Below are 24,072 nucleotides of genomic sequence, written 5' to 3'. Positions count from 1 at the left end.
TCTCCAGCTCCCCCCAGGTGGCCATGAGCCCCAGCAAGCCAGTCCCAACCTGTGGGCCCACATCCCAGCCTGGCCTCAGGCCATCCCTACAGCCCTGTGAGACCGAAGCTCCTCTCAGCAGAACTTCTTCTGATCCAGCCCCCCCAGCTGCTGGTGGGCTGATACCCCAGCCTGGGCTGGACCTCAGCCCCAGGGAGGTGTCCCATGCCCCAGGCTGAGGCCACCCAACAGCCCGGACCCCAGGGAGCCCTCACCACTCCTGGTGCCACAGCCACAGGGAAACTCCAGCACACAGGGCACCTAGGCAGGTTTAACCAACGTGAGAAACAAAAGATCAACTTAAAACCACCAGCAGCTGTTTGCACAAGGAACACCAGCAACAGCTTGAGTAAACACACTAAGCAGCAAACAGGATCTAAAGCCTGTGCTTACTCAAGCCTTTTGCAGTTATTTCAACTTCATAAGGACAGGGGAAGGGAAAACAAAGGAATCAAGCAAACAAAACTTATTTTTACCTGCTTTTAGAAGGTTTTAAGTAACAGATGGCAGATAATGAGAGAGACTACTAGAGAAGGTACCAGCAAAGGACAGGCAAAGCAATGAGAGTAGAGAAGCACAAGGAAGGAAAGTCAGAACACCTAATCATTGCCTGCACACGGTAATGCAGCAGCAGTAGCCAGCTGGAGTTATTTCTTCTTCAAATAAAAGGTAATTATGCAAGAGACTGCCCAGCTCAGCAGTGGGAAAGAAGACAACATGCATCTGAAAAGCTATACCACTGAATCAAAAACTTTCTGCTTATATGTGTATAGCAAGGGCAGCAAGGACTTCAAAACTGCAGATGGAGATCTTCAGAGGGAGGGCTGCAAAACTTCTGCAGAATGACAGCAGCAGCCTGATTTAACGATGACCTAAAAAGGCTGTAGCATCTCCCTCAGTCACCACACCCCCTGTAGGCAAGCCTCAACACACAGGGCCAAAGTAACTGATAATGTTCTTTGAAACACCAGCATCACAAGGACATACATAATCCTGCTGACAAGCTCTGAGCTGAGACTTAGTAGAAAAGAAAAATGATACAAGCCATTCTAGTCTAATAAGAGCACATTAAAAATTGCTTCAGTGACACTGGCAAGAAACCCAAATTAGACAGGAGGCAAAGGAGCTGCCAAGCCTTGCCAGTTCTTCCACTCTAAGTCAAGATAAAAAGATAAGCACTTCAACAACACTATGATAATTAGAGAGACATATACATCCTTTATGTGTCAATAAAAATTCCTGGTTATTCAAATACGATATGCATAATAGTGCTCAAACTACAATTCATCAACATTTATCAACATCCTGGGAGCATAATCCCATTCTAGTAAGATGATAAATAGAGCAGGCCAAAAAGGAGAATTATGCCCAAAATGGTCTCGCTCACAGTTAAGAATGGTTCCTGTTCCATATGGGCCACCAGTAGGCAGTCATCTGAATTTAAGAAAGTCTGTAAATTTGAAATTAAAACAGAAAATAAAACCTTGAACCTATAACCATATCTGAACAGAAAGAAAAACAAGTTCAAATAGTTAGCATTGCTATGGTGTACACATAACAGAGGAATTAACACTTAAAATCAGATTTTTGAGCAATTTGTGCAGTGGTTCAAAAAAAGTAAAAGCAGTTTCACAGATACTAGTAGATGTAACTATCAGTAAGAGACTACGCTACAAGCCTCTATAGTTTAATTCTATTTTTCAAAATGCTGGGTATATAAAAAATAAGACTGAAACTTCTCCCTGAACAGTTATGAGAAATTTTGAGGTAATATTTCAAAATAAACCCTGCTGAATTTCAAAGGCTTATTTCCACAGGATTTTCCACAGGATTGCTCCCCGTTTGGTCAGTGAATACATAAAATGACAAGCACAACTGCCCATTGTAAACAAGCACTCTTATACCCACTTACAGATAAAAAAGATTCTTTACAGTATTCTCTGTTGCATAAGGAAGTGATGTTTTGAAATTCAAAGCAGAAAATATCAATAAAACCTAAATAATCAGGTACCAATGACAGGCATAATTTCAGTTAAGACTTACTTATAGTAGAACACCAAAAACAATGGATCAACTTATTTCTGGTGACAGGACAATGAGGAAGTTTTTGTTCAGAAAGAAGTTTAAACTACGGAAACTCAGGAAATAGATTTCAAAAGTATTTCAAAAGATCCATTCCCTACTGGGGGTAACTCAAACATACATTATTTAGAACTGATATTTCTCTAAGCAGTTAACACCAACTCAAGGTAACCTCCTGTGGGAAACAGTAAAGGTAAGAAGTTTTTCAGAAAGCTGGGAAAGCAGGCCTTAGAAACAGAAAGAACAGACAATTAGCTGCACCTGCAGCTAGTATTAGGTATATAGTAGTATAAAGGTATTTTTTTGCCCCAGGACATGAAATCAGGAAATGTCATTGCTACATCTGTCTAAACCAAAGGAAACCCCCCTTAAGCATACAAGATATAAATAAATGGAACAAGTAATTGCTTGGCCTGTTTTAATATCCTTTAGTCTATCTTACTACTAATGTCATTTATACAATTTATACCTCAGCTGCATCTGCATAATACTTCAAACTCACAAACACTGCCAGGGTGCATAAACGCATTAAAAAGTAGTAATGAAACTAGTAATCTGACATTTCAAAATCAGAAACTACTGTCCCTGTCTTGATGGATAAAATTAGTTTGAACAGTATTAGAAGAAATACAGATTTAAATCTTTGAAATCAAAATTTAAAACTGAAAAAATAAGAGCTTTCCATTTAGCACATGATAATTCTGTCATTTAGCATTGGAAAGATCAAAAACACTACATATCTGTCCATGCAAAGGATGAGCACTTACTTGGACATTTTGGTTGCAGAATACACAGCTCACATCTGACAGACGGACATGTCCTGTTTGCGCCATGCTTAATTACACTGCCCTGCCAAGCATTCCTCTCTCACCTGAGCATTCCTTGTTACACACCAGGTTCATGCCTGTGCTTGTGACACATAAGCATGAGGTAACTGCAGGGCTTATGCACAAAAGGTATGCAACAGACTCATGAATCATGGGTATCCATGCTGGGATTGCTCAGCACTTTTGCAGCAAACCACAGATATTACAATGGGCAAAGGATAAATGGTGATCCTGACAGTGTTTTAAGATGGACTCCTTGGCATCTGCTGAAGAGATCCTACAGACCCATTAAAGGCAAGTGGTTTGATATAATCTACAAAGCATTTGGAAAATCTGTATCTATTTAAAAGTGGATTTGAAAACTGTCACTTACACTCAAGTTGTCATTTTCACTCAAATAAAAATCCACAATGACAGTCATCAAGCATTCCCAAAGGAGAAGGAAACTAGAAACATAGAGCATATTCATAAAAAGAGGTTAGTGAAGAAATGAAACCACTCAAATCTTTAGTGACAGTTGAAATCAAATGAAAAACCTAAGATTCCAACTCCTATTGAGTTTTCCCTTACAGTTATTAATTTTTTCAAATACAAATTACAAGTCTTTAGGCAGAAAGCTTAATTGCTTGCTTTGTATCAAGCAAGTTCCAGACAGAAACAGACAGTTTTTCTTCTTTTCCAAAATTAGGCTTTGACTGAACAGAATTTCTGGGATGATGAAACATGCTTACCAAGCACTGCCAAAAGTGAAATTCCATGTAACCTCCTTTTGGTTTCCTTTGAATTACTGCACATGTGAATTAGTTACCTTGAAGAACAGCAAATTATATTAACTACAAGGTATCCTTAAATAGTACGAAAAAGCAAGGTGCCAGTTACCACCTTCTAACACAATCATACAAAACAAAGAGGTAATCAATGAACAGAGAGCACAGCTCTTCCTTCTAGCCAGAGCAGCAAAAGATATTATCAACTTCACCAACAAACTGTTACATTTTAGTTGGTCTAATAATAGGAAATGCTCCAAAATACAAAATAAATTAAAAAAAACCAACAAACAATTGAATGGTCAATCCTAAAGTTATACGTAGTAATACTGTGTCAAGTACATAAACAGATGCAAACTGAAAGTATACTGAAATAAAACACTAGATTTGAAAACTCACATTCATAAATTGTATCCTTCTGACCCATATAAGATTATATATCACCACTTCTCTTCCCATTTTAGTTCAGAGACAGCACTCCACATACTATAACAGAGGGCTTAACATAGGTTAATCTCCAGTATACCCACTCTATTAATAACCAACAGGGGAAAAAAGGAAAAAAAGAAGCAAACCCATATGCAACGGTCAGATTTCCAAGCCATTCTCACCTAAGTAGAAGGACAGTATAACAGGGGAAGGTTCCCTTTCTCTTCCTGCTCTATTTCAAAATGACCTTTCTTTGATTACCTTCATAAACTTGTCTTGCTAAATTGGAAATATTTACAAACATTGCTGTGCCCACTGGTGGAAAATGGTAGGCAAAAGATCATCTTTGGTCATTCTGAATCTTGAACATGGAAAACAATGCAGAAAAGAATATCCAGAAGAGCATCCATTTCTATTTCCATAAAATGATGTACAGTATCTGCACTACCAGAGAAATCTAGAATTTAGAATAGCTCATAGAAATAATATTTATTAGGCAGCCACCACTGGCATTATGCAAGCTTCAGTGTGACATCAATGTTCTTCTTTTAAAACTCAAACTACTAAACAGGATTGATGCCTACTGACTTGTGGATTAAAAGAAACTGCTTGCAATGAAGCATTTGGTTGACTTAAGAGATTGCATTTTTAGAAAACCATTTTCTGGCAGTCTCACTGTTGCACATATTAACAGAAGATCTCAGAAATCATATTCTAAAAGAGGAATTGCCACCTCCACCTTAGAAAGGAAAAAAAATCATCCCAACTAACTTTATCAATGTAGTCATAATTCTAGTGTCTGGCAGGAACAGTCTGTCTCTTACTGCAATGTTTCCTCTCATTATGTAGTTTAAGAAAAAAACGTTTATCTCTATGCTAAATCAGCCCCAATATCCTTTAAAATTATTATGATAATCCAAGCACATTATTTATTCACCACAGTACTACTTTCTGTTCAACACCTCTACTTCAACTCCATCAAGCTCTAACTCCTGTCCTGTGCTTACTGTTTTGATATAGTTTTGAGGAATGTCTTGAGCAATTCAAATCTGCAAATTTCATACCACAACCTGAATACACAGAAGTGATAATGAACTTAGCTGCTTACAGGCGATGAAATAATTTCCCAATTTATGGATCTCCAGAGTACATTTCTTTTGCAGGGGAAGGAGACAGCAGTACTATGCAGGTGATACGGAAGAAAAGGAATTAGGAGCAAAGTGTTGGATCTGAATGCTATACCTGTGGAATATTACCATTACTGATCCACACAAGTCTGCTTTTATTAGCTTTAGCCCAAAGAAGACAAAAAAAGAAATTACCTACTACCACTTTTTACATAAACTTAGTTTCAGTAAGTGCTTACACTACGTTGTGTCTGACCTTTGAGCCTGTGTCTTCTAGTTCACATATATTGGCAGACTACGTTTTGGAGTATTTCAGTCTTGTTTGAAGAACCATGTTTTGATGAGAGAGAGATCTGGGACAGTTTTACAGCTTTAATAAAATGCCCTCATTGTTATTACTCAACAACACGCTTTCAATGACAATAGGAATGATGTCATTTTTCTTACCTTCATTTAAGGAGAGGCAGAAACTCTCTGTTGAAATTATATTGGGATTGTACCACCGATTTCTGTCATGAAATACAGAATGACATTGACAGAAATCGGTGGTACAATCCCAATATAATTTCAAAATGTGAATAGAGGGGTGCAGGTGAAAGGAAGAACAACATTCCCAACTTGCTTCAAGTTACCCAAGTTTCATGAACAAATGTGAGTCTACATATTTCAGAGCTTTTAAATCTACACTGAACAGTCTACTGGAAATTAACATGTTATTCTGGCTATTTCTGCTGTAATTGACAATGAAAGAAGATGAATACAATCTTCCCTTCTAGCCCAGGTAATCTTTTTTCATTTGCAATTTGTCAACACCCCAAAGATATTAACCATAGTCTTCAGCCCTACTCCCAGGCTACACTATTGCTGGGACAGAAAACTACAGAATGTTTTCATACAGTGCTTTCAAACCCAGTCAGTGTGGACTCTGAAGTTCTCACAAGAAGGTTACCTCATTCTCTCTTCCCTTGTGCTGCAAAGATGATGCTAACTGCACTTCACACACAGAAAGAACTAGGTCCTTCAAACATCAGCAGGTTTTCTTTGCCTTCTGTTACGACAACTCACCCTTCCCAGGATCTCATCTCCCAGTAGTCAGGAGGGTAGTGCAGCTGTATTCACACTGAGGAGATGTGTTCTCAATGTACCAGTACATTTGGTGACTTTTAAGTTTACTCTAAGACCTGTCAGGTTTCCTAAAATAACATACATCTGTTTGCTGAGCATTCAAATGTGAGCAGTATTCCTTCTAGCTTTTGCAGATCTATTAACTGCTTCAAGGTATCTGACACCCAGTAAGCCCAAGGTACAAACAGAGGAAAGGCATAAATGGAGACTCAAATTGCAACTCACCTTATCACCAAAAGTTCCTGCTCTTCTACAATCAAAGCAGATAGCCTTGTTAAATAAACTATGTAAATCAGATTCAAGATCAAATGCAAATGTTTACTGTCTTTTGTCTTTCCTGCTATACAAGAGAATTATTTATCGCTCTAATGCCTTTTCACAACTGTAATAAGAACGATTCAGACCTAGTACTTTCCTTGTACACAGCTCTGGCTTCACCAGAAACAAATTCCCTCCTCTATTAATTCCTAAAAGGAATTAAAAATAGCTTTACTCAGGGGGTGTGAGCCCTGTTACAATACAGTGGCAAGGCCAGAGAAGTGTGAGAATGTACACTGAAGTCAGAAGGTAAATATTTTTAAGCAAATTTGCACCAACTAGGATTGATTGTTCTAGATTGCTAAAATCTTATCCAGATTATTAATACACTTCTGTGAGTACTGTGATCAATATTCTTTACTGAAGTGTGCATGGCATTCTACACCTTGGTAAATATCAAGGTTTTGTACATTTTTGCTGGTAGTTTAACACTTATCTTTGAAATCTTCTCCTTTCAATATCAAGCTTTCACACTAATCATGCTGTACCCTGAGTAGGCAACCTGATGCAACTAGAGTCTTTTTAACCACCCATACCTATGTGAAATTTGGTGAAGGAATGAAACAGAAGATAAAAGAAAGGCAATCTGAGTATGTAACAACAGAACAATGAGAAAGAAACTTAAGAAAGAAGAAAACAAGAAAAGGAAGGGAATCCCTACTAATTTTTATATAAAGACAAATGTGCAGCAGTGACAGGACAGACTTAAAAGAAAGGAGAAATGTCTTCCTCCAAGACAAAGAAAATCAGTAAGTGTCATCCAATCAACAGGGACCCAGAATCCTGTGAGGCACACAAGTATCTCTAAAGTTAATGATGGTCTGTGCTCATTATGTTCAACAACTGGAGAAATCCCTGAGAGAGATCTTCAGGACAGGCAGGTAAAGCCTCACAGATAATTACTTATATTTAAGAGCTCTTTCAGTAGCTTTCCCATTATGCAAGGATCCAGCCATGCATTTTATCATAGATGTTATCACTAATAAAATAGAACACAGTATAAACAAAAGACAAAGGCAAATAAACCTCGAATGAACCAAAAATTTCTCATACCCCACAGAGATAAGGCAGATCCATTTGATTCTGCACACATTCACTTTGCAAATAACATTTTCATCCTTACCCAGTAAGTATCAGCCATCATGTTACCATCACAACAGTTTCTCAGGGTTGCCTATGTAAGTTTCAGTCTTCAAGCAAAATAACCCACCCAGAAACTCAAATGTCTGAATCCGAGCCTTGGTAGATATAAGAAATACTAAAAAGTTGCTTGGGGTTTTTTACTAGTGAGTTTCCATACAATGCAGATGTACAGTATACATTTCAGAGGTGATGCTGAGTCACAATATGAACTAACAGCCTTTATTCAGCCTGACAAGTACAGCAAGGCCACCAATGAAACACACTGTTTACAGATAGGATGGGAAGTTTCAGAAAAGAGACCCCACTAAGCAATATCCTTATTAGGGTCTTAGTGCACCCTAAATGGAATTTAGATGTGCTTTCTTCTGGTCATTCACCACTAAGGTAGCTGAACTTAAGTCTTCCACAAGTTCATATACTTCCAAGAGTCCAACAGAACTAATAACTTTTTAAAAAGTGGGATATTATCAGGATTGCAGTGATTAAGAATTTTTACTATTCTTGTCTACATGTTAGAACATTTCCGAAAATGAAAAGAGTCAACCACATTTTTAAAGCCAATATCCCAAAATACTTTGGTCAGGGAGAAAAGGAGGGAAGGGGAAGCTTAGGGTTTTGGTTTTTTCTTCAAAAAAGTATTCACATTACTCCATTTGCTGAAAAAAGAAAGAAGCATTTCATTTGCAAAGTACACTTGTGTTATAGACTACAAGATCTATTAGTATTTTAGAACCTTCTGTCTCTCCAAGAAAATTTCATACAGAAAGGTTTGCAAGGACAGGCAGCTCTGTAAAAATCAAGATCTATAATAAAGGAGCCATGAATGTAGGCACATAGCACATGGTACAAATATTGTTCTTACAACTTCTTAAAAGGCTTTCATCTAGCTTTTACAAGGATACTAATTTCTCAAAAGCTACATCATTATAAGAGCTGCTTCTAAATCCTCATGAGAAAGATTCTGAAATTAAGAAAGAGAGTGTTAAGTGCATTCTGTGCTTTTATCTACTATGCCTACTGATGTTTTAGTCTTCCTTCAAAGAGCAATCTTTTATATGGCCATCTGCACAGCAAGTAAAGAAAGCAAGAGATGTTTTCCCAAATAAAGATATCACAAAACTGTGGGTATAGCCTTAAAGCCAGATGCATACTTGGAATTCTTTGCAACTCATTAGTTTTAGTTGCTCGCTCAGCTTGACAATTCTAGCACCATTTATAATTGAGAGACTATTTTATTACTGTAGGAAAGAACAATTTCATAGGACCCCCAAGAGAACTGAGAGATTTCCATCTGGAATCAAGCAAGGATCTACTGCTAATAAACCTTCCAAAAATGTTTTTGCCTCAGATGTCCGTGTGGGCCAAAGACCTAAGCAAATAAACCAAAATATTGTGGTTATGCAGAGATGCGAATTCACCTCTTAAAAAGCAAAGATCTCAGGTACACACACATAATGTAATAATTTAGAAATTATGTAAATTATGTACTAAAGATAACCTTTAACCAGTAATTTTAAAGAAACACAATAGAAAATTCAAAGTATTATATATATATTGCCCATACTTAAAGTGCTCAGACATTTTAGAACAATGAAAAATGCCAACCAGAAGTGGAAGCAGCCCTTCCGTGTCCTGTACCCTGTAATACAGATAATCCTACACTGAAATCAATTGCTCCATTCAATGAAAGATTAAAAGATAACAGACGCATTTCTCTTGTGTTTGAATGTACGTTACTCACATTTTAAGCTTAATTATATACAGAATACTCTGCACATAATAAAGTATATTAGACTTGCCAGCACCATACCGAGGCAAACAACCGCCTACAATTTCAAATTTGTCTTTTTCTTTTCAGTGACCCCTCAGCACTGGCAAAGCACTGGCTTCTTTTGTTCCACAACAGAATAAGAAGCAACCATTTAATTACATATCTAACATAATTCCAGGTCTTTCCTTATTCTATCTACATTTCTTCAGGCTTTTCATTTTAAGATGTTCAGAAACAAGTTATCCAGCTCTGCTAATTTAAAAGCATTTATTCATAACAGCTATTATTTACTCAATGTGTGTGGAATATTTCACATCCTGTCACAGAGTGCAGTAACATATCTGGAAAGATCCAGAACATACCACAGTGGCATTCATAGAACACTTACCTTTCATCCCTTATCGTCAATAACTTTGTTGTTTCATTGAAAGTATGCAACTCAGAAGAAACATTGTGAAAGGGGAGTAGAATTGCAAGTAGAGGGAAATGGAAACTACCAAGTAAGTCACGCAACTGCAGAACTATGGAATGGCTTGGGTTGGAAGGGACTTAAAGATTATCAAGTTCCAACAACACACGGCTGGGTCACGTGCAGCCTCTCAGCCAGCAGCACCCCCAAGTCCTTCTGGGCAGGGCTGCTCTGGGGCTGTTCATCCCCAGCCTGGGCTGATACCAGGGTTGCCCCAGCCAAGGTGCAGCACCAGCACTTGGTCTTGTTAAAACTCCTAAGATTCCCATGGGCACAGTTCCTGAGGTTGTTCAGGTCCCTCTGCATGGCATCCCATCCTTCAGGTGTGTCAACCACACCACTCAGCCTGGTATCACCTGCAAACTTGCTGAGGGTGCACTCAATCCCTCTGTCAATATCAATGAAGAAGATACTAAACAACACACTTTACAGATCCCTAAGGAACACCACTTGTCACTGACGTCACTTGTCCCTGAGCAGTTGAGTACTGCCCTCTGGATGTGACCATCCAACCAATTTCTTATCCATTTAACAGTCCACCCAACAAATCCTTCTCTCTCCAGTTTAAAGAGAAGGATGTTGGGGAGGTCCATGTCAAAGGTCCAGATAAATGACATCTATAGCTTCCCTTGTCCACTGATGGAGTCACTCCAACATAGAAGGCCACTTCATCAGGCAGGACCTGCACTGGCTGAAGTCATGCTGGCTGTCTCAAGTCACCTTCCTGTCCTCCATGTGCCCTAGCATGGCTTCCAGGAGCATCTGTTCCATGACCTTCTCAGGCACAGAGGTGAGGTTGACAAGTTGGTAGCTTCCAGGATCCTCCTTTCTATCCTTTTTCAAGATGGGCAAAATCCTTCCCCTTTTCCAGTCATCTGGGTCACATCTTACTCTTCCCAAAGTTACCTTGTTTCTAAGATAAACTAGAAAAGTGTAATTATTTAAATGAGGAAGTAAGAACATGAAGAAAGGTGATAACTCACCTATAAATAGAGGAAATCAATCTCTAGTCAACATTCTTTGACAAAAGATGCCAAAGTTAATGTTTAAACTGACACATGACAGGGAAATACACACCTATTAAGGCCTTTAAGAAGTCCCTAGGAACTGCTAAATGAGGTTTGAAAGAGAACTGCCCCATGATTAAAATAATGTACAAAGGATGCTAAGATAAAAAATAGTGAGAAATTAAGAAGAAACAGACAACATTATAAAGGCAGAAAACAAAGAGTGACATTAGAAGGAGATTAGACACAGCTGAGACCATGTTACAGGAATAATCCTCGTCCATGGAAGACAGCTGAACCAGTGCTACTGGTTCATTAATCAGATAAATACCTCCCATAGCTCCCACACTTCAGAAGACAATTCATTGCACCTCTCTGTGTTTCAGTGGTACTGAACTCTCATTTCCTCCCATCTCAGACATGTTTCTAGGGGAATTGCTGCATTTCCTGGGAGTCCTCTAATATCTCTTTTCTATTTTCAGGAAATTTTATTCATCATAACATACTACAATACAGTCTATCACAGTCTGGATTCCACTTTTCTGAATCCCTACTATCCCCTCCTCAGCATAGTGAAATGAAAAGCACTTTCCTCTTACTGCAAGGTAAATTATGTATTTATCCCTCTATCAGAAAAGCAAGGTTCCCTTTTAGTCATAACAGACATCAATTGTCAACCTCACCTCATGCCACCCTTTTGAAAATGGAGGGAGGAGAAATGTTTAAATGAAAAGGCAAAAGTAAGTATGAGCGCTCATGTCAAAGCTGGGAACATCCTGAAGTTCAGATAAGCCTGTGCTGTACGAACATGAAATAAATCCACATAGTGGGGGAAACATAGAGAAAAACAACTTGGGATTTACTGCTTTGTCACCAGCAGGAAGTGAGAAACTGCTCACAGCCACCAAACCAACTCCCTACGAAACATCCAGACACTACACCTTCACAAGGGTGGCTTTTATTGCTCCACCTGTGAAAATTCACTTCCTTCTGTGCAGAGACATGCACAGACTATGTGTGGGGTACATGCACAAACTATGTCAGACACAGAGGAAGACACAACAGATGCACCATGAAAGAGACAGAAGAACAGTCCATATACATCACTGCCTGTTTTATTCTAGAAAACTAAGTAACAGGTTTGTTATAAGCTGGAAAGGGAAGATGTTTGCGTTATACATTGGGCAAGATTCTCCATGAGATAAATTGACAAATTTTTAAGAGGCTTTCAAATGCACACAGAGTTGATTACAAATTTCTTACTGAATTGCTTAAAAGATAAAGTCTGATACACTGATAATCTATAAAAACAGAACTAGAAAGATGTATTATCACAGTTTTACTACAGATATCAACTTGAACAACTCATTTAAGATCATTTCCTTCTGCAGAAAATGAGGGGTCACCACACCCAGCTCATAAATGTATGGGAGAGTTTGGCATCTGCTAAGCACTTATGGGGCCACCAGGTCAGTGTTACCAGGCTACAAAAATGCATTCTTCAGCTTAATCACTGCTCAGAGAGAGCTGGAAGGAAGCCTCACTTAGCACCCAAAGTGGTACCTGGGTTACTGTCAAAGACAATCCATTCCTGCACTTTCCACTGTAACCAAATAGAAGAGAAAAAGCAAAAACAAAACTGCACATTTAGCTTTTGAATTAATAACAAGCCTACTTTCACACACAAAACCAGTCAGTATTACCAAGTTAAGATGTGAAGACATCAGCTATTACTGTCTGAAACAAGCAACTAATCACAAGCTATGTCAGCATCTTGACTATATCCTGCTTCACAAGTTTCCATAGGGAACAAACATGAAATAAACAAGTGTCAGATACTACTGGAGAATTCTCAGTTTTCTTTACCCAAACATCCAGAAAACTAAACCAGCTCCCTAATAAACTAGTGGAGAGGAACAGAAAGCAGAGTTGCAAACATGGTCTTATCACCCCCTTAAGAGGAATGCAGAAGCACTGTTATTGCACTCCAAGGACAACAGGATCAAGCCTTGCCTCAGCCCAGACCTGCCCACTCTCACAAATAAGCAATCATTTCTACAAGAATAAATGAGAAGATTTATACAGAAGTAACTAGCAGTAGAACTGGACCCACAGGCATCCGGAACCATCATAAGCCCTTATACTCCCACTCCAAAACACTGTTGTATATTTCACAATAACCACCGCTGAAAGAAAAAGAAGGGCAGTTTAATGCACTGTTGTTTTACATGACATGACTAAATCCAGTATATTTCTTAGCTTACAGAGCTTATCCTTGAAGTTTTCTTTTTAGGAGGTTAAAATGCATAATGTTTGCCCCCCAAACAATTAAAAGTTTGAAGTCTAATATTTTTTAATTGCAGGCTTCTTGTCCTCTAAAATGAAACATTGTTTAGCAACCAAACAGAACCTGAAACTCTTTTATGTAATCTCACAAGGACCTGAAGGTGCCCTATACATGGTTTCTATCTACTAAATTCCTTTATCAAGGTATAGGCACACTGGTTTCTTAATCCTTTAAAGGGTGTCACATTAGCCTTTGGTCAGATAAGGGCTCTGCGTTAAAATATCATATTGGACACAAGGAATTTACTTTTAAGACACTAAATGCCACATTTCAGATCCCATCAAATCATTAAGGTCCTAAGTCCTAGCTTCCTCCTGAAAAATTTCACAGATAATCATTTAGCTTACCTTCCCAAAACTTTCTCCAGAGACACCCCCAAGCATCTGATTTCCTGGGCTGGGGACAAGAACCATCCACAATTCAGTAGGACCTTGGCAAACTGGGGCAAGCAGGGACAGTGGCGTGTCAAGATGTGTAAATGAGGTGGAACTCAACAGACACAGCTACCTTCAGCTAACACAGCAGTGACAAAATTGTATTGCCTTACTCCCAACGCACATAAAAGCTATTTCTTCTGTTCATGCTTTTTAATACTGCTTACTGAAATAATGTCATTACTATTTTGTGAAACACTACAATGCTGTGATTCATGCCCCCAAGGCTTTCAACTCCTTCCACTGACTTGACAGGAAATGTGGACACCTCAGGTCAGAAGACAATCAGGTGCCTAAGTAGACAGCATTAACTCACAAGTCAATGCTGAACTGACAAAAAAGAGACTCATTTTAAGCCCAGACTCAGTCAAAAACACAATCTGTGTCTAATTAACAACTCTGCAAGGTACAACTGATCATCTATGGCAAATCCTTAATCTTGCACTTGGATATTTAAACAATAGGTTATATACTGTAACTGCATCTCAGCATCTGTGAAACACATTACCTAGCCCTATAGTTACATAATAAAGGAACATCTGAAGCCTTACTAAATACACAGGAATCAGAAACATTAAAGCAACTCTATGGGACAAAGCTTGCCTACCTGCTCTGTTCAAGTCCCAGTGAAGTCAGCTACAGCCTTTAGCTTCCACAGGAGTTAAATTAAATCAGAATCTTCAAAGCAAACACTTCCGTTGTGAATTTCGTTATGTGTATTTCAGGCCCTGGTGAACTGAAAGCAATCCAAATACCCCAACTTAGAGCAAACACAGTCTCTTGTTATAGCCAAACTAACTAGTCAATTGCCCAGAAAAAGAAACATGAAAACATGTAAAGATTCAGTCTTGGTTACATTTTTCAAATACAGATCATACGTTACCAATGATGTGGGAAGCATCCAGCACCTCATATGCTGTTGAATCATTCTTTGCCCCTCTGACAGTCACTTCTGAACAGCTGTAAATGCACACAGGCTACAGTAAAACCAATGTTTTAAATAAATAATTGACACATTAATTTTCTTAAGTTGTGAGTTTTACTAAAATCAGTCAAGAATACTGCTTTTTCAAAGAACATATTGAAAATGTGTTCATAATGAAACTGAAATTCTGTACTGATCAAGACAAAAATTAATAGCTTGGGCACAATGTAAGATGATTCTTAAAAGGTCCCCATTTAGCGTTCAAAAAAATGTAAGTTAGGAAAATTTCAGTTCTAGTAACCAAGAACTCCATTCCATCTGAGAATGTGCCTCTGAGTTCACTCAGCTGTCTGCTTAAAAAACAAAGTCTTCTTTGTTTGATATCCCCTCATACTAGTGAACCTCTATATTTACAAGCTGCAACTTCCTTTCTGTATGCCCCAAAACAAATCATAGAGCATCCTGAGTTGGAATGAGTTGGACCCTCAAAGATCATGAAGTCAAACTCCTGGCCTTGCACAGACAAACCCAAGAATCACACCATGGACCTGAGAGCACTGTCCAAAAAAAGCTAAGCTTAACACAGCTCTTCTCCTAAAGAGAGTGGTATAATAAAACTGTAAAAAGGAACTTCCAGAGGTCCCATCCAAACTCAGCTGTTCTATGGTTCTGTGATCTTTTGGGGGTTTTTGTTTTTTAAAGTCAGACTGCTTCTTTAAGGCAACCCCTTCAGTATGGATCTAGATTTTAAAATGACAAAACTAAGTTATAAATTTGGACTTTAAACACCCACCTTTAAATCTGTCCTTAAGAATACAATGAATACAAGTTTTTTGTTGGCCCTTTCCTGTGTAAAGACACCAGACACTTTTTTGTCTCTCTGAATCTTGTAACTTTCATGCAATGAAAAATGTGGCAAAGGCCCAGGTAGAGAGCCCACCTGCAGTGGATGCCTACCAGCAAGGAACTGATGGCCAGCAGGAAGCCAGAAAGAAGCCCCTTTGCATTGTCACACATGAGCAGAGCACATCTCTGAGCATCCATCCTTTCTCCACGCTGCCTGAAAGCCTAAGGCCCCAGCATGGCATCCTACAGACTTACAAGTGTTTGCTGTTAGAGAGTAGAGTTGATTGTTAACCTACACTGAACAAATTGCCACTTCAAAAAACTATTTGCCATGTTTATATTAAAGTCACAGATGTGCTTACAGACTAGTCACTAACCTCTGGGTATATCAAAGCTCTTGGACACTATTACACTGTCAGGAACCTGCCATACAAGCTCAATGAAATAAATTAACTAACAGGAACTCACTCTGTGTAATTCAAATCTGTCAATAACTGATCATATTCTTTCCTTCTTTCTTTCCATATATGATTAACAATGTTGAACTGAGCATTGTCTAGCTTTAAATGAATACAGAAAGTTGATATGGCCCATTAAAGGCAAACAATTCAAGAGGAAACTCATGAACATCCTAGAATACTGCATATGGCCAGTTGTTTGCTCTTCCCCTCCTCCTAAATACACTAGCAAGTGGAAAGGTAGGAAAAATATTAGATTACATCTCAATTTTGCACCTCAACAACCCTGAAGAAAACCTGTAAGTAAAGTTAAGGAATTACTGTTTTGGCTCTCCAAGCAAGTATTCACAAGATACAAAGAGTGTTTTCTAAAACAGGCTGCAAACATAGCACAGAATGGCTTGTGAAAAGGAGACCCAAAACCAAACTGTGTAAATAAAAAATTTGTTGGCCAGCACAGTTTGCAAGAAGAAATTATAAGTATTTCTTTTTTGCAGATGAATGGCAAGCACCAAATTCTACAGAAGTTACATTTTCAGTTTTATCTCATGGTAATGCATCAAGAAAAAGGAATTGTTTCCACAGTGGCAGAATCTTAATAATTTAACCATGGCTTAAGTAAGAGTATGTTAATTTCTTATATTGAAATCTACTCCAAAACAAGTTTATTTATTACTATGATACATTTAATTGTACTGTTTTATGCACAGACAAGAAAAACTCAACCTACCCAGAAACCTGTTTTCCAAAGTCTCTCCATCCTAAGTGTTTCATACAGATACACATAATCTGGGGGTTTGCCGTATTATTAATGGATCTGTCTGTAATTACACAGAGGGTCTCACACTACTTAGAAACTTCACATATATAAAAAACATGTGCAATCTCTAGGAAGAGATAATGAAGTGAAAGTGTCTGAAGTTTAAAACCACACAAGACAATAAAGGTAGAAGAAAAAACAAAAAAAAAAAGATTCCTGGAGCCAGCACCATTCCCATGTCTACAGCAAGACTGGAACCAAGTTAAAAGGGCAAAAAACCCCCAAGTTCAGCTTTTAGTGCTGGACTTTAATCCGCAGTTCATGACCATAAAAACCTTCAGTAACTTGGATTCATAGCCACTGGTAAGAATTGTGCACCACTGAGCAACCTTGAACTCCCACAATGCTCCTGTTTTACTGAGGAAATCAAAATGCTACAGAACAGAAGTGTCTGCTTTTTTTTCCCTTGGGGCTGTTGACAGTAGATTAGCACTGTTATCTACATATAAAAGTCTGAAACTGACAACACACACATACAGAAACTGGGTCTTCCAAGCATCAGAAATCCAATACAAGTGCTGTCTTGTAAAGAACACAGGAACATTACAGTCCAAACTGCTCCCAGACCTGCAGCACTTCAGCACAGCAGGAATCCTTTCCCAAAACTATCTGCAAAGAAAAATGATGAAAGGGAAAGTAGGAATAGGTAATGTATCAAGCTAACTCATAGTCATGCAATCCCAGTTACAAAGGAATCTTTTATACTTATGACAAAGAAGCCCCACAGCACTGTCTGTGTCAAAAACCTCAGGTGAAGAGGCTGTCTGCCTAAGCTTAATATGGAAAAAAAGGCAGCTTAATGTTCAACTGTGAGCTCTAGAGCACCACAATGAACAACACATACCAGAAGTCAACTGGGCCTCCAACAAATGTATACTGGAAAAGAAAATGGACTACTGGGAAAAGATTTTTCAGGATGGAAGAGGATACTGGCAATTTTGAAAGAGTTTGAATACAATGATTTTGTTAAATGGTCTGATATCTTTTTGTTCCTCAGTTACCCAGTGAATATATTTCATGAGTCTATTTCTGCTATATACAGCTTCAGAAATGCATTTGCTTTTGAAAAATCATCATTCCTTTCCGTGATAGCAGGTTACCCAGAGGAGGGAAAAAAAGTAGTAAGAAGCAATGTTCTTCCTTCCTCCCACTTCCCTAAAACCACTTTCTCCCTGCACACTACAGCCTAAATGTTCTATGACATCATTTAGGCAGGAAAACCAATAGTCCCTTCTCTTGTTAACATAGTTCTTGTTTTGAATTATTATTATTATTTTCCTCTCCTTTTCTTCAAGCTTAAGAAATTTGTTGGGGATAAGATTAAAGATCTGTATAACCAAGGAATGCTACACAACAAGAAACTGTAAACAAACACACAATGTTTATTAGAACTGATAAAATATTAGATACATCCTAGTTTGCATTTCCTGACTCAGAACAAGAAACAAGCAAACCAAAAGCCTAAATTTAAACATGCTTCTATACAGTTAAAGCAGCACTAACTGCTGCAGTCATATGCAAAAGTGTATTAATGAATTCACTGGCATGTCTGGATACAATATAAATTAATATCAAGGCTTTTTATTTCATCCATTTTTCAAATCCCCAGCATCACCAGATCACCAACCCAGGACTAGGAAAATTAGGTGTTCCCCTTGAAGGACTTGATTTTTCTCTGCACACATGTTAGCTATGGCATTCCTGCTTGGTTAAAAACAGAAGGCAAGTTTGTCTTACCACCATATTATCCGAACACCTGTGATTAATACACTTTTGTACAGCCTTGGGAATGTTAGCTTACCAGCTGGACACTGGAAATAAGGAGGAAAGAAGAGAGCACAAATGCACTATTATTCAGACAGAATGCTTCTCCCCAAAGGAAACTAACAGCTACTATTTTTGCAGAGCTGGCATTTCACAGAATTTTATTCATTATAAAACAGAAGATATCCCATATAGTCTTATAAGCTGCATTTTTTTAAAAAAAAGGTATTTTTAAGTTTTCTAAAATGTATGCTTTAATCTAGTAACAACACTACAAACACAAGAAGTACCTATTGATGAATTCATCTTACTTAAGAAGTGAACTTCTAGTAAAAGATGCCTTAAATAGTATAAAGAAAGAATATTCGATTAGGACGAAAAAAAAACCCTTCAGACTGAGGACTTTATAAATGGATTATATTATTTTCACTGTCCAAACATCCCACATCCACACAGGACTGAGGTGATCTGAACACAAATCTCAAAGGGAAAAAAAACCATAAAGTACTTCTCTTTGACCTTTCTATAGCTCATAACACCATGTTATCATTGCACTTCCCTGACTTTACATGTTCCTATCCAGACCATGTCTAGGAGACACTCAGAAACTTGAGAATAAATGAAATAGAGATGAGAAATCAACATGTGCAAGTTAAAAGAAATCTCAGTCACCAAGAAAACACTCTTACTCAAGGGAAAGATACCCCTTACTTTCCATTGCACAATTCTTCACAGCCTTCTTTTTCCACCTAGAAATTCCTTCACTGAAGGAAGCTATCACAAAATGGTGATTGGGCTAACTTCCAAAATGCTGCTTTCACTCTACACTCAAAATGTTAGAGTACTTTTTATTTTCGCTGTTTTACCTCAGTGTATTTTTAAAGGTGCCATGCAACTTTTAAGGCATAGTCCTGAAAAAATAGATGGGAAATTAGGGTAGCACGACTACAATGTAACTGCTTTTCTTCAAGCAGAAAGGCCTTAAACATTTCACTGAAAGTGACTTTTTCAAGTATTTACCAAGCAGACTAAGATCAGGCCCATGGGGGACATTCTTCCTAAGGGCAAGAAGCTGAAAATTCCTATTCACAGAGCATGGGGAAAAAAAATAAAATAAAGCCCGACACCCCATTACGATTACTTGCACTCAAACTACCACAAGTATTCTGTGTTCACTATGTTTTGAGTTCTTAGGGCCTCATTAAAATAACTTACTAGAATTACAGAAAGAATCAGAGGTAAAGTGTGCTTGGAAACAACAGATGTGAAAAAGAAACCCCTGAGTTGCTAACGCAATGCATCACCAGCAAGATACAACTTCCCTGCCCTCTGCTTACTCCTCCCTTACAAGAGATGACACGTTACAGACCTCCCCTACAGTTAGTCACTGCAGCACTGATTAGATGTCATAATCAAAAGAAAATCAAGATACCTTATCGTCATCTTCCAGTATTTTAGGCTGGAAAAGGTCCTGTCTGCCTCAGTAACGTTAAGCAGAGTTGCCAGATGATCCCCATCACATGAGCAACAACTCTTAAAACTCTGAAGAGAGGTGTCATGGGTCTGTGGAGCCCGTTCAAGCAATGAAAAGCAGTAACACTAGCTCTGACTCACAAAAGGAAAACAGCCAAGTTGAAGACATCCTAAGACAGCTTATATTTAGAGAAAGATAGAGGGATTTGCAAAGTGATGCAATTCCTTAAACATAAGCTCCTCTGTTTGACAGGGGGCAAAATATGATGAAAAAAGAATAACACATTTCTCTAAATAATGGTAAATATTTCCTTGAACTTCAGATTTCATCAGCTGAGGATTATCCATCACAAGTGGGTAATGACTACAGCTACTGTAAATTTTACTTTTTTCCATTAGCAAAGCTGGCTCAAACAGAAAGAGGGGAAGGTGGTGGTGGTCGGTCCACCGGACTGACAAGGTTACTCTCGAAACATCGTGTTGGAAGGGGAGCAGTGCATCAGCTTTACATTTACTGGCCGGTTCCGTGCTGCTCTTCATCACCCGCAGAGCCTCCCGAGGACGGTCGACAGGGACCGACCACCGCCGGGCTGCACCAGCGGCTCCAGGCAGACTTCGGGGCCGGTGTCAGAGCACAGCCACCGGTGCCGGGGCTGCAGGGCCGGCCCCCCCCCGCTCCCGCAGCCTCCGACGGCGAGGGCTGAAGGGCTGCGCTGCCGGACGCACCGCCCGCCTCGCCCCAGCCGCGCCCGCAGACGGCGCTCGGCGGAGCCCCGCGGCCCCGGCCGCCCTCGGGAGCGGCCGCCTTGGCCCGGCACCCCCAGCGCGCCCCGGAGGTCCCGGCGCCGTGCCGGGGCGGGGGACGCCGCCGCGGAGTTGATCACTAACTCGCTGGCCCGCTCCCTCCGAGAGCTCCGCCCGCGGGCGCCGCGCAGCCGGCAGCCCCAACGGGGCGAGCGCGGCGCGCCACCGAGGGAGCCGACGGGCACATCGCCCACCCCACGGCCACCGCGACCCGCAGCGCGGCGCCTGGCCCCCTCCACACCCACCTTTCCGCAGGCTCGGCTCGACTCCTCTCTCTCCCCTCCCCGCCGCAGCGCCGCGTGCGGTGCGCGGAGACCCGCGCGGAGCGGAGCCCGGTGCGCTCCCCCGCCCTGCCCTGCCGTGCCCCGCGGCGGCGGCCGCGCTGCCAGCGCCGAGGCGTGAGGGCGGCCCCACGTGCGCCGGCTGCGCCAATCGGGGCCGCCCGCGGGCCGCCCACCGCCCCCGCCGCCACCGTCCCGGGCCGCCCGCGAACCGGCGGCGTGGCGCGGTGGGGCGGGCGGGATGCCGGGGAGAAGCGGTGGCTGCGCGGGCAGGAAGCTGGCTTGGGAGGCAGGAGGAAATAAGCGCGTTGGAGTGGAGTTTGGGAGCGCTGAAGGGAGGGAACCCCAAACGCTGCTGCTCGGGGGCTGCGCGCCGCCTCCGCGCCCGCGGGGCCGCCGTGGAGCCGGGCTGGCGGCAGCGCCGCTCCGCGAGAGCGCTCCGCAGGAGAGGCGTGCGCCCGCCGCGGCCGGGAAGCCTCCCGCGGGCCGGGTTCCAACGCGGCCGGAGTCCCGCCGGAGCCGCTGGGGCAGGCGGAGGAGCCCGGCGCCGGAATTAAGAGTTTAGACGGGCAAACCTCCAAAATGAACGTGTAAAGCGCCCTTTCAGCTCTCTGACGAGTTTTGCAGCACTAATCGTGCTGGGAACAGAAACGCGTTCTCACCTTGGCACAGAAAGCGCGCGGGGCGGGAGCCGGGTTCGGCTCTTCCCAGCGGCCCGCGGAGATCCTGGGATCGGTCAGGTGTGCGATCGCTGCCAGGCCCCCAGCGACGTTCCTGGAAGGCATTGTCTGCTGCTAGAGCGTCACACAAATAACAGCGGGATGTTCCTCCACACTCAGAGGATAAGGGTGGAAACAAATTCTGCTATTGTATTTTCTACATTGGGTGTCAGTGACGTGTCCAGATCCTGGGCCACACGCATTGCTGTGTGTCCACTGTGGCAATGCTGGGAATGTAATGCTTGGAAAAAATGAGCCAGTTAGTTAGAAAATAAACATTCACTACATTGCAAAATATTTTTGTGCTTTATTTTACAATGTTTAACGCTGAGTTTTTGTATGATTGTCAATGTGAATTGTAGTTGGTACAACTTCCGTTAGTGAATAGAAATGTAAGTGGACTGTTTCCTCAGGGGGTGTGTGTTTTGATCCTGTCATTTAATCTAATGCTTGTTGATGCTACATAGTGGCAGTTCCCTACAGCCTCAGTTTTTCAGACCATTACACTCACTTGTATTGCTGTTCCTTTAGATCTCTCTTAGAAATGCTGTGAAATCCATTCAGTGACTCATATTAATTCCAATAAATTTTGCATGGATATAATGGAAATAGGTCAATCTACTTTTGTAGGCAACAGCCTCCTGAAAATGTCTTCCTATTTTATATATTAGAAGTTCAACCTCCAGTGGCCTTCAGCTGCCCCTCTGTATTAAAACCAATTTTTCAAAAGATGGATCCCTTTTTTTCTGTGAATATGACTGCTAGTAGAGTTCAGTGTCTCCAGCATCTGTGAATTTTAGGCCAGATAGATAGCCATGAACGGAAACAGGGAGGACAGGCCACAGTTAGGAAAGGCAAAGTTGGAAACAAGGTTATTTTTTTTTTCTGATGAATCTGAGCATTGAGATCTTCAAAGAGTTCCCCATGACCTTTTTTTAGAAAGATAAACTTGGGAACATCCAGATAAGTGATGCATCTTTATCTACTATCTAAGTACTGAGTCATTTAAAATGTTATTTTCTAATTTTCCTGCAGCAATACAGACTAGGAATGCTGAAGTTACAATGGGTATTGCCTGATTACAGAAACCAAGAGAAAAGCTGAATATGTCTTCATGAACACTAATAATGACACTTTTCAGCCCTTCAGCCTTTCACCCCTTTTTTCTTCTCTTTTTAGTGTATTTTGGCAAGCTTCAGGTTTTGGGAATTTTTTTGTTTAGTTGTTTTTTTTTTCATTTTGTTTTGTTTTAGATTTTTTCCTCTTCTTTTTCTGTTTTTTTTTTTTTTTTTTTTTTTCCCTCTTGTAGATTCTTGCAAGCAATGTGTTTTAGGTAAGAGTTGAAATTAAATTTCCAGCTTTTATTCTTGCAGCTACTCAGACTTTTCAAATTTGTCTAATTTTTGCTTCCATTGTCTTTTGAACTAATAGTATTTAATTTGGGTTACTGGATTGGTGTTGCTAGAAATGTATTGATGTAAAGTGTATTGATGGCCTTGAGTTTATATTTAAGCATATAGCCTGTCATTTCCAGTGACATGTATGCTTGTAAAATGTCTTCAGTGTCCTTGGGCTTGTCAGGCTGAGTGGCATGCTTGGGCTCAGCCATTGTTCTCCTCCTATGCCTGGATAAATTTATTATTTATTATTATGCTATTAGACAGATTTAGCATAAAAAAACTGTCCAGCAGCTTTCAACCTTCATGCCAAACAGGTGGGTTGCAAGTGAGTTTCCACATGGAAAGCAAGGAAAGCAAGTGGGTTTCCACATGGAAAGCAAGGAAAGCAAGTGGGTTTCCACATGGAAGTGGCCATAAGCAACACAAAAAAATGTGTCAGTCAACCATGTAAAATTATTTAAGTGCCTAGATGAATGAATTTGAAAGGTTAATCCCACTGCAGTATTCCAGAATTCTTCATAGTAGAACAGGACATGTTTGTGTCTCTCCTACCCCAATTCATAGTCTTTTATCTCAGTACAAACAAACCTCACCTCTAACATAAACATTTCTTGTAGCAATTGCTGGCCAGGAGACAGAGCTTAAACCGAGGTAGTGATAGTGTTTTAAATAATTTTAAATTATTGTACCAAAGCAC

General features: G+C 40.3%; 1 protein-coding gene across 3 annotated transcripts in view; it reads right to left on the bottom strand.

The window, feature by feature from the left end:
* The window catches only part of STXBP6 (syntaxin binding protein 6), a 96,981-nt gene extending 74,902 nt beyond the window's left edge, over positions 1–22,079 (bottom strand). The window contains exon 1 of one of the 3 annotated variants that reach the window (XM_071426985.1): positions 21,919–22,079. The gene's annotated coding sequence lies outside the window, so the exon portion shown is untranslated. Of the gene's footprint in view, positions 1–3,321; positions 3,344–21,220; positions 21,360–21,918 lie in introns of those variants that run through there. The other 2 variants (XM_071426983.1, XM_071426984.1) reach the window with 2 other exon arrangements.
* Between the last annotated feature and the right edge of the window lie 1,993 nt (positions 22,080–24,072).

Source organism: Agelaius tricolor, unplaced genomic scaffold (genome assembly GCF_023055355.1).
Source record: "Agelaius tricolor isolate 1412-34295 unplaced genomic scaffold, bAgeTri1.0.p SCAF_5, whole genome shotgun sequence".
Classification (NCBI taxonomy): domain Eukaryota; kingdom Metazoa; phylum Chordata; class Aves; order Passeriformes; family Icteridae; genus Agelaius; species Agelaius tricolor.
This window is presented reverse-complemented; position numbering and strand designations above follow the sequence as displayed.